Source organism: Lipotes vexillifer, unplaced genomic scaffold (assembly GCF_000442215.2).
Source record: "Lipotes vexillifer unplaced genomic scaffold, Lipotes_vexillifer_v1.1 scaffold1168, whole genome shotgun sequence".
NCBI classification, from domain to species: Eukaryota; Metazoa; Chordata; class Mammalia; order Artiodactyla; family Lipotidae; genus Lipotes; species Lipotes vexillifer.
In genome coordinates, this window is record NW_006799230.1 from 59,670 (window position 1) to 73,511 (window position 13,842).

A 13,842-nucleotide genomic window follows, 5' to 3' on the forward strand; every position below is an offset into this window, starting at 1 on the left:
AAAATATCCTGCATTTGTATGTTGATGATTTCCTACCTTTACTGAATGTTTGTCTTTACTGGTGAGCTTTCCCATTTCATAATTTTCGTGTTTCTAGTTGTAGCCTTTGCTGCTTAGAGAAGTTCCTTTAGCACTTGTTCTAAAGCTGATTTGGTGGTGTTGAATTCTTTTAGCTTTTGCTTGTCTGGAAAGCTTTTGATTTCTCCATCAAATCTGAACAAGAGCCTTTCTGGGTAGAGTATTCTTGATTGTAGATTTTTCTCTTTCATCACTTTAAACACCTCATGCCACTTTCTTCTGACCTACAGGATGTCTGCTGAACAATCAGCTGGTAGTCTTATGGGGATTCCCTTGTATGTTATTTGTTGTTTTTCCCTTGTTGCTTTTAATATTTTCTCTATATCTTTAATTTTTGTCAATTTGATTAATATGTGTCTTGGTGTGCTCCTCCTTGGGTTTATTCTGCCTGTCCCTTGTATTTGTTGTTTTTCCCTTGTTGCTTTTAATATTTTCTCTATATCTTTAATTTTTGTCAATTTGATTAATATGTGTCTTGGTGTGCTCCTCCTTGGGTTTATTCTGCCTGGGACTCTCTACACTTCCTGCATTTGGGTGACTGCTTCCCTTCCCATGTTAAGGAAGTTTTCAGCTATTATCTCTTCAAATATTTTCTCAGGTCCTTTCTCTTTCTCTCTCCTTCTGGGACCCCTATAATGCAAATGTCGGTGTGTCTGCTGTTGTCCCAGAGGTCTCGTAAAGTGTCCTCATTTCTTTTCTTTTTTTTTCTTTATTCTGTTCTGTGGCAGTGATTTCCACCACTCTGTCTTCCAGCACACTTATCCATTCTTGTGACTCATTTATTCTGCTATTGATTCCTTCTAGTGTCTTTTTCATTTCAGTTCCTGTATTCTTCAATTCTGTTTGATTGTTCTTTATATTTTCTAACTCTTTGCTAAAAACTTCTTGTAACTTTTCACTCTATGCATCCATTCCTTTCTCAAGTTCTTGGATGATCTTTACAATCATTACTCTGAACTCTTTCTTGGGTAGATTGCCTATCTCCACTTCACTTAGTTTTTTATGTTGTTCCTTCATCTGGAACATATTCCTTTGTCGTCTCATTCTGTTTAAATTTCTATTTGTAATTTTTATGTATGTAGTAGGTTAGTTACGTTTCTCGACCTTGGAGAAGTGGCCCTCTGGAAGGGATGTCCTATGTGTCCCAGCAGTACACTCCCTTCTAGTCACCCAAGGGCCAGGGGCCATTTGGTCCCAGGGTAGGTTCTGACTACCTACTACTACTACTTCTGTGTTTGTGGACTCAGTTCCACAGGATGTGGGACTGTAGTTTTCTTGCTTCTGGTGCCTGCCCACTGGTGGGTAGAGCTGGGTCTTGGCCCTCTGGTGGGCTGGGCTGTGTAAAGGGGCATGTCTAGAAGTGTCTGTGGGCTCAGGAAGTCTTTAGGCAGCCTGTCTGCCAATGGGTGGGGCTGCATTCCCACCCTGTTGGTTGTTTGGCCTGAGGCATCCCAGCATTGGAGCCTGCAGGCTGTTGGGTGGGGCAGGTCTCAGTGCCAAGGACACAAGACATCTGCCTCCAGCCAGAGTTCATGTAGATGAACACTCCTCAATATGTCCACCACCAGCTTTTATGACCCCAGAGAGAGCCACAGCCCCTCCGCCCCCTGCCTCCCCAGGAGGCCCTCCAAGACCAGCAGATAGGTCTGGCCCACGTTTGTACGAAGTCACTGCTTTTGCCTTGGGCCCTGGCGCATGCAAGACCTTGTGTGCACCCTCCAAGAGTGGAGTCTCTGTTTCCCCAAGTCCTGTGGAGCTCTTGCAATCAAGCCCCTCTGGCCTTCAAAACAAATGCTCTGGGGGCTCCTCCCAATGCTGGACCCCTAGGCTGGGTTGCCTGGTGTGGGGCTCAGAGCTCTCACTCCTGTGGGAGAACTTCTGCGATATAATTATTCTCCAGTTTGTGGGTTGCCCATCCAGGTGGTATGGAATTTGATTATATTGTGATTGCACCCATCCTACTATCTCATTGTGGTTTCTTCTTTATGTCTTTGGATGTAAAATATCTTCTTTTGTTAGGTTCTCATCTTTTTTATCGATGGCTGTTCAGCAGTTACTTGTGATTTTGGTGTGCTCATGAGAGGAGGTGAGGTCAAGGTCCTTCTACTCTGCCATCTTGCCTCCCCATCCAATCCCTACTGGGGTTTTGTGCTGAAGATATATAACTTTTTCATAGAGATATAGTCAAAAACAGATACTCATTCTGTACCCCTCTAATTTATTATCTTTTATAAGTTGCAAATGACATATTGCATTGAAGTTGTTCCATTTGTATTTATAGTTTAGGATAAATTCATTTATATAAAACAGCATATTTTCTAATCAGAATGAAAACAGAACATAATTTTACTGTGAGGTTAAACATAACAGTACAAAAATTATATTGACACTTTACATAATAATGCTAGCTACCATTTACTGACACTTACAAACTCCAGCCACTATGCTACATGCAACATGGTTTTAATCCTCTCAGAAACCCTGCATTACTGTCTATGCCATTTTACAGATTAAGAAAGGAAGAGTACTCAGGTTGTAAATAGCCAATCCTATCAGCAGAGAAGCCAAAGCTCAGGTTTTCTCCAGTACAACCTACAGATTTATACCATGAAAGATTTGTCTTCATGTACTCTACTCCATAACTTACCACACACATAATTCCACCAAAATTATTCTCACCACAGTCACCAATGACCTTCATGTTAAGTACAACAGACACATAATAGATACTTTAATCTGTTTGTTTGTTTACCTTTCTATACTATTTATCATTGCTGATCATTGTCTCCTCAAATTATTATTTTTTTTATCTTAGCTTTTACAACATCACTGGTAGTTCCTTCTTAGTGGTGCTTAACGCTTTGCTTTTTCTGCCCTCGAGCCTTGTTATATGATGGCCCCTGCTAGACTAAAATCTCATATTTGTAGTCTGAAATCTGAAAACTTTTATATATGTACACACACACACACACAAACACACCACATATACATATACATCACCAGTCCACACCAAACTTCTTAGCTCCAAACACGTATATGTATGTACATCAAATAACTACTACTGGACATCTACAACAGAATGATTCAGAGACACATCAAAATGTGTCCAAAATAGAAATCATTAGTTTCCTCCAATAGTTCTACTATATTGACTTTGCTGATGAATACCAACACCCAGGTTGCCAAAACTAGGAATCTTAGAATCAAGATTTACACGATCCTCCTGCCTACCTCCCACAATCACTAACAAATCATAAAAATGTACAGATGTTTTTCCTCCTAAATATCTCTGGAACAAACTCATTTTTCATTGCCATCATGCTGAACTAGACTACCACCTTCTCTTGCCTCGATTTACTGGCTGAGCAACTAGTCAAATCTTTCTAAAATGCAGATGACATCTTGTCACCAATCCTATTTTAATCCTTCAAAGGTTTCCAACTGCTGTTAGAATAGAGAGCAAACTGAATTTGAACGTCCTGTAAGATCTGGTCTTTGCCTCATGGGCTTTACCTCCAGCGATTCTAGCTCTTCTTTCTCTTCCACTCTATTCTCTACCTCTATTTTCACTCTTGTAATTCTGTGGCTGAGCCATATACTCACTCCTCTAAGATTTCCTACCTGCTTGAAACACTCTCCACTCTCATTTCTTTCTACTGCTGAGTCTTCCCTAACTTGTAGACTATGTCATATCCCCTGTCTATGGCTCAAAGGGTTCAAAAGAACTTTCTTATAATAACCAAACTATAAATACCTCAAGAGATCAAATGTCTAACAGTTTAACTTACCAAAAAAAGACAAAATGATGAAATCAAATATTAAAATCAGACAACCCTGAATACAATATTTTGATTAAGATACTTGTTTTAGTTTAAAAACAATTATTTAAAACTAAAACTTAGACTGCTCTAAGGGCTGAAATGTTTTTTGAGGTTATCTAGTCCATCTTCTCAATGAAGGAAATATCAATGAAAAGTATATGATTTGCTTTTTAAAACTATTAATATTAGTTATTTTACATCTTAGGCTTTTTTTATACAAAACTTATCGCTTTGACAAAACCAGGGGAAAAATGGGATTAAGAAGGTCAGATTTTCTCACTCAAGCATTTTAACCTTCTTGACAAATCAAATCAAGCATGAGCCAAAGCAATATACAGACACAATTTAGTCAATGAGTTCATTTTTATACTTTACCTAACTAACTAGGGTAAAATGAACAAATATCTTGTCATATGGGAGTGCCAAGTTGTCACTTCTAAGAGTGGGAGATGAGCAGCTCATGGTGCTGCAAAAAAAGGGGGAATTAAGCATCAGCCAGGAGTCTGGGCGATCAGGTTATTCAAAGGTATCGCACTCTCACCAGTAGAGAGAACTACCAAAGCTGCCCTAATCCTTCAGGGGGACTCTCGCCACTCTACTGCACACTTCCTCAACTAGGATGGTGGTTAAGATGCACAAACTTCTACTGTTTGCCAGCCCTGGAACCTTAAACAAGTTTCTTAATCATTTACAAATCATAAAAAACACATTTAGCACAATGCTCAGGACATAGTGAGCACTATGCAAATGCTATTTGTAGAGGAGGAAAAGGGTAGATTTTCTTCTACCCTCCCAGACTCTCGACTAAGACTTCCTGTAACAAAAGACAGATTAACAAGAGGATGGAATACAAATGTATTTAATATAAGTTTTGCGTGACACAGCAGCCTTCATAAAGAAATAAAGACACCCAAAGAAATGATTAAACCTGAATGTTTTTTTACGCTAGGTTTGAGGAAGAGTTACAAGTCTTGGAAAGGTTTGACAGGACCAAGAGTATGAGCTAAGTATAGTAAACTGGGGGAAACTTGGCAAGATCATTCAGATTCCTCTGTGTCCCTTTGTTTTCAGAGCTAAGGATGTTCCTTTCCTTCTAGGATAGAGAGGGCACCTCTCACATGAGGATTTTGTGACCTGCTTCAGGAAAAGGTCAGAAAGTCCTTCCTTCCTTCACATGCCGTTTCTCAAATTCCCTCAGGCTGAACTATTCAGTATGTTAAGGTACCATATTGTGACGTAGTGTGTCCTAAACCCTGTCATATTCTTGTTATTTCTCTTTCAAAAAATCATTTTTGGTTTGGACCACAGGTAGAAGACGACAGGTTAAGAAAAGAGCTCATATGCCATGAAGATACTAATAAAGAGAGACAATGATTGGGGTGGGGGAAGGGCACGACTATTTTCACTTTATTTGATTATTTTAGCACTAGTGAGAGTTGGAATTTAAATTATCTGGATATCTATCCTCTTCCTTGCTTTATATCTGCTGTGAGCCAATTTATATTTTCTACTAAAATTTCCAAAGTGGAGAAGCAGAGTCCCTTTATAATAGTTTCCATACTAAGAGGCATTTATTCACATTGAAAAACCCACAAGAATGTGGCTCCCTTTTAAAGAGGAAAAGGTCACCAGAGGGCACTTTGATTCTGGGCAAAGGGATACCCCGGAACAATCCCTGAACAACAGCTTCTAAAAGAACAATAATCCTCTGAGAATTCCAGCACTTTGTATTCTCTAGTTCCCTTGCCTAACTTTGAAAGAAGGTCATGATCTCATAGAGGAAGCATCTCAAGTATGTTTACAGCATTTTTATGCAAAAAACAAATATGCACATCTCAATCACGGTAATGTAAGAGGTCTTGTTAACTATGGATCTCTCCATCAGTAACTTCCTCTAAGGTCTCTCACTTTCCTAAGGTATTCAAATTACTGGCTGTCCATTTCCCTCTCCAACCCAATCTCCATACTTTCAACATCCACCCTGATACAGCTCTAATACAACAGCCTTGTTCTTTCTTGACCAATGAACCACTTGCCACTGCAGCTTTTCACCATCTGTAATGTTTCTCCCTCCAGTTTCACCACTGCTCTTCTTCACCTCCACTGTCTACACAATCTTTAGCTTTTCTGTTTTTCACACCCCCTCACTGCCAACAAACCTGCCCACTGTGACACTTGCCTATTCTGAGCCTGTTAGATTATTCCTGGTTTTGCTTGCCTCCACCTCCTGCTTAAACCACCAGTTAAACCATTTCAGCATTAATACTCTAAAATATATTAGATTGGCCAAAAATTTCGTTCGGTCGAACATTTTGGCCAGCTCAATATTTCACTCCTGCTTTTGGCAATTCTCAGCTTTGGGTAATTCCTACAACCTTTAGAGCAAGAGGACAAAGACTCAGATATACCTCCTTACTTTGATACAGCAAAAAACAATGTGCATAATGGTAAATCAGCAAAAAAAGCTAGAACTCAACATGGTGGCAAGAACCACCATGAACATCGTGGCAGAAAATAAACTGCTATGGTTCCAGCGAACTAGAGCTTTATAACACTAGTTCTGACTTAAAAGATTATTATACGTCTGCATCGTTTTTTACTTCTGTGAATGGATCTGCACTACACAATTTTCTTAATTTTACTCCCATCAGCTTTATCTTTTATATTTAAATAATTACGTTAGTTTTATCATGACTCCAAGCTTGAAACTACTCAGAAAAGGCAATGAGAATACTTCAATGTTTCCTAAGGTACATTTAATGTTCCCAGTACAATAAAGACACCAAACAACCAAATAAACAGTGATGTGATTTTATGGATTAGATTTTGAATTTTTATTTCAAGTTATTTTATTTTTATTGAATAATGTATTCTGAGATATATGTAGAATATATTCATCCCCAAATAACTTTAGCTAAGATGATTAATACAATCACTGTATTAGAAACATAATAAAATTTGGTGCATTGAATAATAAAATATTTATATAGAGTAATAGCACTAATCATATCCAAAGTTTACAAAACCCAAGTGGTCTATAAATTTTCTTTAATTATCTAAATTGTTATTTCTAAAATGTTTATTTCAAATTAAGATACCACTTAATAACTGTTCTAATTAAGATACTTTCTCATTTAAGTAACTGAAAGGTCTAGTTCAAACTGGTTTGAAAAATAAATAAATTCATTCTCTTACACAACAGTAAATCCAGAAATATGGTAGGTTGATTCAGGGACCCAACAATGCCATCAAGCGTTCTGGTTCTTTACATTTTTTTCTTTCATCATTGATGCATTTGTTTTGCCCTCGAGCTAGATATCCTCATGGACAAAAGATGACCCCCTACTGCAATTTCAAGCATCTATTCCAGACAGGATAAATATCAAGAGCTGACATATGTATGCCTTCTCACCAATGTCCCCTTCCCAAGTGTAAAGGAAGTTTTTCTACCCCACCTCCCTCCAGTTCTGTCATTTCATATAATTGACTCTGACTGGAACAAGGAACAAGTGCCCCCTCCATAACCAATCACTGACAAGGGGAATAGACTACTAGCTCAGCCTAATCCAAATTTCACTTTTATTAGAAATGAACTGCCTTCCCCTTGAGGCAGGAGATAGATGGGCCCCAGGCCAAGCAGCTGGAGTTAGTCCCCTGTAGACAGATACTGCAAGATGAAGATAGGAGAGGCTGAGCCCTGCCCAGATAAAAGATAAGAGACCACATATTCCTCATTCTCTTAAGTCAAGGAGACCTTCCCAATTAAAAAGCTCCTTGGAGGTCAAAAGAGGAGTGATGTCAAGCTACCCACAGGCCTCTTTGCTGGAATCCATCTTGGCTAAGAGATACGTGTGCACACATGGGAGGATCCTGAGATGTACCAAACACGGACTCAGAACCAGGCAAATCAAAATGACTGGCCAGGGCTTCCCTGGTAGTGCAGTGGTTGAGAGTCCGCCTGCCGATGCAGGGGGTATGGGTTCGTGCCCCGGTCCGGGCAGATCCCACATGCCGCGGAGCAGCTAGGCCCGTGAGCCATGGCCACTGAGCCTGCGCGCTCCGCAACGGCAGAGGCCACAACAGTGAGAGGCCCGCGTACCGCAAAAAAAAATAAAACAATTTGAGATATAGCTACATATCTATAAATATATCCACATATAAAAAATAATACCTAGAGAAGCAAGTGTAATTATTATTCTAATTTTAAACTGGTGGTAAACCTAAAAATATTTCAAAATATGTGCAGAGTAATGAGACATGACAATAAATATGTGCAACTTCTAGAAAGTTATAGGTACTTAAGATTGTTTGTGTGTGTGTGTTTCCCTGCCTTCAAAACTGAAAAACATACTAAATTTAAGTGAGGTGTTCAAGAGTAATAATGTTATTGTTTTATATCCAAGTTCATGGACACCCCCACCACCACCACCACCACGAGTGTGAAATGGAGCACACACTCAACTCCTTGTGACTCCAATTACATGTTAGTTAGACCTGGAGAAATTTAAAAAGAAATAAAAAGAAGATAGCAGTTTTTTAAAATAATTAATCCAGTTAAAGTTCTTAAACTCCCATATGCAATGACTAATGATTATGGTCATCAACATGAAGATAGAAAGGAGAAACGTCTCCAAAGTTCCGAAATTCAGTTTGCTCTGTTAAACCATTCACAGGGTTCCATGCCTCTTTGCCTTTACCACTCACAGCAGTCTTGAACTGCTCTCCTTCATTGCTTGCTAACTCATCTTCATCCTTTGCCTAGGAATCACCTCCACGCTTTCTTTCCAGACACTGCTTTCCCTCGTGCTGATGAATAACCTCTACCCCTACTCCTTCAATATTCTCTCCACTGTAGCACAGAATTATATGGAAATAAGTTCTATTTAAGTCTATTTAAGTTAATTGGAGATAGGTCTCTGTCACTGCCAAAAAAAAAAAAAAAAGTGTTCAATAAATATTTATTAAATTCCATTGGATAATATAAAAATCCCTTATTTGTCAACTCATACTTCAAACCTAGTAACCTTTTTCAGAATGAGAAGGGGGGGGTGGGGGGAGATTGCAAATTTTTATGAAGACTTAAGAGAAAGTCTGTATATCTCACCGAATAAGAAAGTCCCAAAGAAAGATTTATTATAACATTGTTTTTTAAAGCCTCATCTGCACTACTCTAGGAAATTTCATTTTTCCAAATTAATCATAAATTTCCTAGTCTACCTAATTTAAGCAATTAAGCCTATGATAAATTCACATGTTATAAATTTAGTAGCATTTCTTCCTTTAAAAAGAATTAAAGACAATGTTGGCAATATAATAAATCTTACTGTTTGCCATAAAGAATTTTAAAGGCTGTTCTCCTAGACATCCAGAGTCACAACAATATAAAACAGAAATAATAATTCACAAAATTTCAAAACAATACCTATTCTTATTATAAAGCATTGTTACTTTATAGATCTGAAATTTCAATAGACTTTTGCCATTTCAGATGGCATTTAGATAATTTCAAATACAATTCATTTACTCAAATATTTCTCTTTAACAATTCTCTCAAACTGTATTTTGCTAAACTACACTGCATAAGTAGCTTCTAACTAATTATATACTCAGTTACTGTATGCAGCATAGAGATAAACTGCTTTGGAATTAACTCAGTTATACAATTGTTCTTTACAATAAGCCAAATTTCTCTATATTTATGTGTACTACCAGCAATAATCGACATTTAAGTACATTTTTAAGATTATAATAGTGCACATCCTCAAGTGGGTAGTAGGAAAGTTTTACCATCAGCCAAAGTTCCATATTTTTTATGGAGTTCTTCAAAGGCAGACAAAAATTAAATAGGTTATGAGAATAACATGCACATTGACCTTTAAAAACACTTTACAAAGTACTCTGTCTTCTTAAGTAAAACTCCTAACAGTACTTACCAAGCTATGTTTTAACTCACCCAAGTGGAAATCTGGGTAAATTAACCTATTTGCTGTTAAAATTTTACTGGCATTCTTGATGGTTGTAAACAGCTATAAGAGAAATCAAAAAGCTAAAATCAAGTTCATTCTCTTATATCAACTGTTAATTACCCCAAATTGGAGATTTCTGCCACAGCACAGATGGTTCTGTTTGCTTTTTAGCCAAAATGCTGTCTAAAATCACTATTACAAACTAAGTGAGAAGCAGAGCTTAGTTATCATTTGATGAAATATTACATAACTGTTTTAAAAGATTATACATCCAATCCTTAATGGTTCCTTTAGTAGGTTACTTGTGCTCTGTATTTCCTTTTACCAAACCTCTCAACTAGCTGTGTTTTGGTCATTTGAATGGGTATCTCTTCTACAAGAGAGTAGATTAAAGACTGAGCCCAAATCATTCAATCTGCTCTTGGTTAACAGCTCTGTCAAAGTTTATGTTCCCTGAAATTCTTGGAGGACTTGTGGTTGAAGTATCAGGGAACAGATCAACTGTAACATCTGATAATCATAAGAAAAAGCTATACAATACCAGGAAAACACTACATTTACACACAATTCTCACTTCACAGAACCTTATAAACTTAGCAGTAGTAGCCACCTTCCAAGCGGTGAATTCACCTTCCGACAGTAGTTAACTAAACATTTGCCTGTGTTCTATTTAAGAAAGGTAGAAAAGGCTTCCATGATTATGTCACCATCAGAGCCATTAACCAAGAACGATGATACCAGATCTTTTCCATTATCTTTCTCATCCTTTACAGGTATAAGTAAAAGCATGAAAACTCCTTTAAAATTTGGAAAAAAAAAAAAAAAGTCAAGAATCTCTAGCAAGAGTTATCTGGAAAAGATTTTAAACTAATGGTTAAAATTAGCTCAGAAATATCAATTAATTGAAGTTGCTTTTTCTTACAAAAAAATATACCTAGCACAAATAGAGAAACATCAAAGAATACATGTCATAATTCTCTGTACATATATATACATATACATATAAACATATATATGGGAGAGGGATTATTTATCCAAGGCTTGGAAGTTTCTAACATATATGCTGAGTCTCCTCTTCAGAAGGCATGTGATAAAGATTATATGTAGGTATATTTATATAATGCTAATAGCAAGAAACAAACATGAAATAAAGACAGCTATTACTATCTAGATATTGTCTAGTAGGTGCACCCTGAAAAATATATACAGGATTATTTAAAACTCTTTTAAAAAGTCATATTGGGACTTCCCTGGTGGCGCAGTGGTTAAGAATCCGCCTGCCAATGCAGGGGATATGGGTTCGATCCCTGGTCCGGGAAGATCCCACATGCCGCGGGGCAACTAAGCCATGCACCACAACTACTCAGCCTGCACTCTAGAGTCCGCGAGCCACAACTACTGAGCCCTCGTGCCACAACTACTGAGCCCTCGTGCCACAACTACTGAAGCCTGCACACCTAGAGGCTGTGCTCTGCAACAAGAGAAGCCACTGCAATGAGAAGCCCGCGCACAGCAACGAAGACCCAACGTGTTAAAAAAAAAAAAAAGTCATATTAATCTTTGCAATCACAATTGTTACATAAATTAACTCACTTATTCATATTATGCGAGCAAATTAAAGCAGTCTTTCCAAAACTATCCTTAAGTATACAATATTGAATGATGAAACTAATTCCAAATTTACTATACCATTTCAGTGGTAAACTGAAAATTTGTACTTATTCTCCTGCTCAGTATTTGAGTCAATTAACTGTTTTCTGATGAAAAATAATCATGCACTATAAGTATCATTAGAGTGGCTGAAAACATTTTCTTAGCATAAAACAAATACAAAACTAGCAAATAACAGAGCCTAAAAAGAGTATAAGAACTGTTTTCTAAGCCTAACTCTGCAACAGTGACTTTTAGCGATTGTCTTTAAAAATAAAGGGCTGATTTCAATTTCATATCCTCACTGGAAGCAAAGCAATTTCTCTGCTCAAAGTTTATACTATTTTTCCGCTTCAATTTTAATATATTTAAGCTCCCACAGGAACAAGTTTAACTTTCCTGATCTCTAAATGCATTAAGACAAACACTATTAGATCCACCAGCCTCTAACATGTTTTGGGACCAGGGCTCACAGCAGTCATGCAGTTGGGTCCTGTAACTACTTTTGAATCCATTATTATATCCGAATAAAATAACATTTTTTGTTCTTTAGAGGTTTTACAAAACAAATCACAGTTTTTCAGGATGAACCACAAAGTACTCTGCTAAGTAAAATTTAAATTTAAATTATCTAATATTCAGCAAGGAGAGTAAGATTTTAAAAATGTTAAGTTTAAAATCAAAAGCAAAACTGGTTATTTTATAGTAAAATTACCCTATTACATCCTTGAACATTCACTTGTTCTTTGATTATTCAAAAAAAGTGCGGGTCGTGTTAAGATGACCATAAATTCAACTGCAATCTTCCTTATGCTCCCACTTTTTATAGATTCACTATTAATGATAAGGTAAAGTCTAAAAATAAAAGTTATGATTAAGTATTTTACCAAAAGATCATATCCTTTAATATATCCATATTTATTCTGTATTCTTTCTCTAATACACTAACCTCTTCACCTGAAAAATAGTTAAGTTACACATCCAAGAGTATGACACAGTACATTGAACTATAAAAATAGGTAGTTTATTTTACTAATTGATAGGTCAAACTAAAAATTAAATATTTCACAATTATCATGCATGTATCAATAGTTTAAAAGTTCATACATTACGGATAGCAATATAGATAATAAATTATATGTTGGTAAAACATTTAAGAAGTAAAATAACCCGCACAAATCACAGTGCTGAAAAGTTCAGGGCTGGGATTTAAATCCAAGCTTGATGTTTCCTCAGACATAAAAAGTATGCAACAACTATTGGTTGAATCAATTAATGAATGGCTCCTAAATCTACCCTCTAAACTTTTAAGGAAATTGTTGTGGCCATTGGGAAAAGAAAGTTTGTTTGTACATCATAAATGTATTTCAGTCTCTCAAGTGTTATTTCCAAGAAGGGAGCCAAATTCTGCAAATATATTTGGTAACTTCTCATAAAGGCAAAATTGAGCTGGTCTTAAAAAAATAACTGGTCCTTGAGTATAAATATAAACCAAAATTAAAAAGTCAATGAATTTGCTGATTGCTCTTTTCTGTTTGAGAGAATGACTCAGCTTTAGTCATAAAATCTCACCCAATATTTTCAAAAACATAAAATTTATGATTAAACTAAAGCTATGATTAAAATGCACAGTAGTAATTTTTATAAATTAAATAGGTATGTCACTATTACATTTGTATTTTAGGTATAAATATTCCAATTTACCCCTACAAATCTCAATAGAATCAACCAAGACAGAAGCCCTATGACCTTTATATCTAAAAACGTATTAACATAATTTCATCTCTTTAAAGCTCACTGTAAGCTTGTAATTATGCAAAGGAAATTTCTTTATTTTGCAAGTGGAAAAACTGAAATCATAGACAGGGAAAACACATTGCCAAGGGTGATTCATAAAGTCAATCTCAGAGAATAGGCTGATATTCACAATCCCAAACTCACCAGTCCAGAGGAAATACCATATTAGTGTTTTTTACTATTCAACCCCCAAACCCACAACAGTAGACCAACCTTCCTGAAAAAAAAAAAAAAAAAAAATGAGGAAACATGAACAATTTTAACACATAAAAGAAGGGTCCTAATTGCAGATAAGACTCTCAGTTCCTGGCTAGTCCAGAACTTGGAAGCAGCAGGGCCTTAACGTATTGGGCCAATGTGTGAAATACTGAGATCACACCAACTTCTACTCCTTCAGGTGAAAGAGCAAGTTCTATTATGGGGATCACGTTTGACAAACACAAGGAAGACATTTGGACACATTTTCCACTTTAATTTCATGACCCAGTTTTGTGCCATTTGAGAATACCTAATTGAATTATTCGATTTAG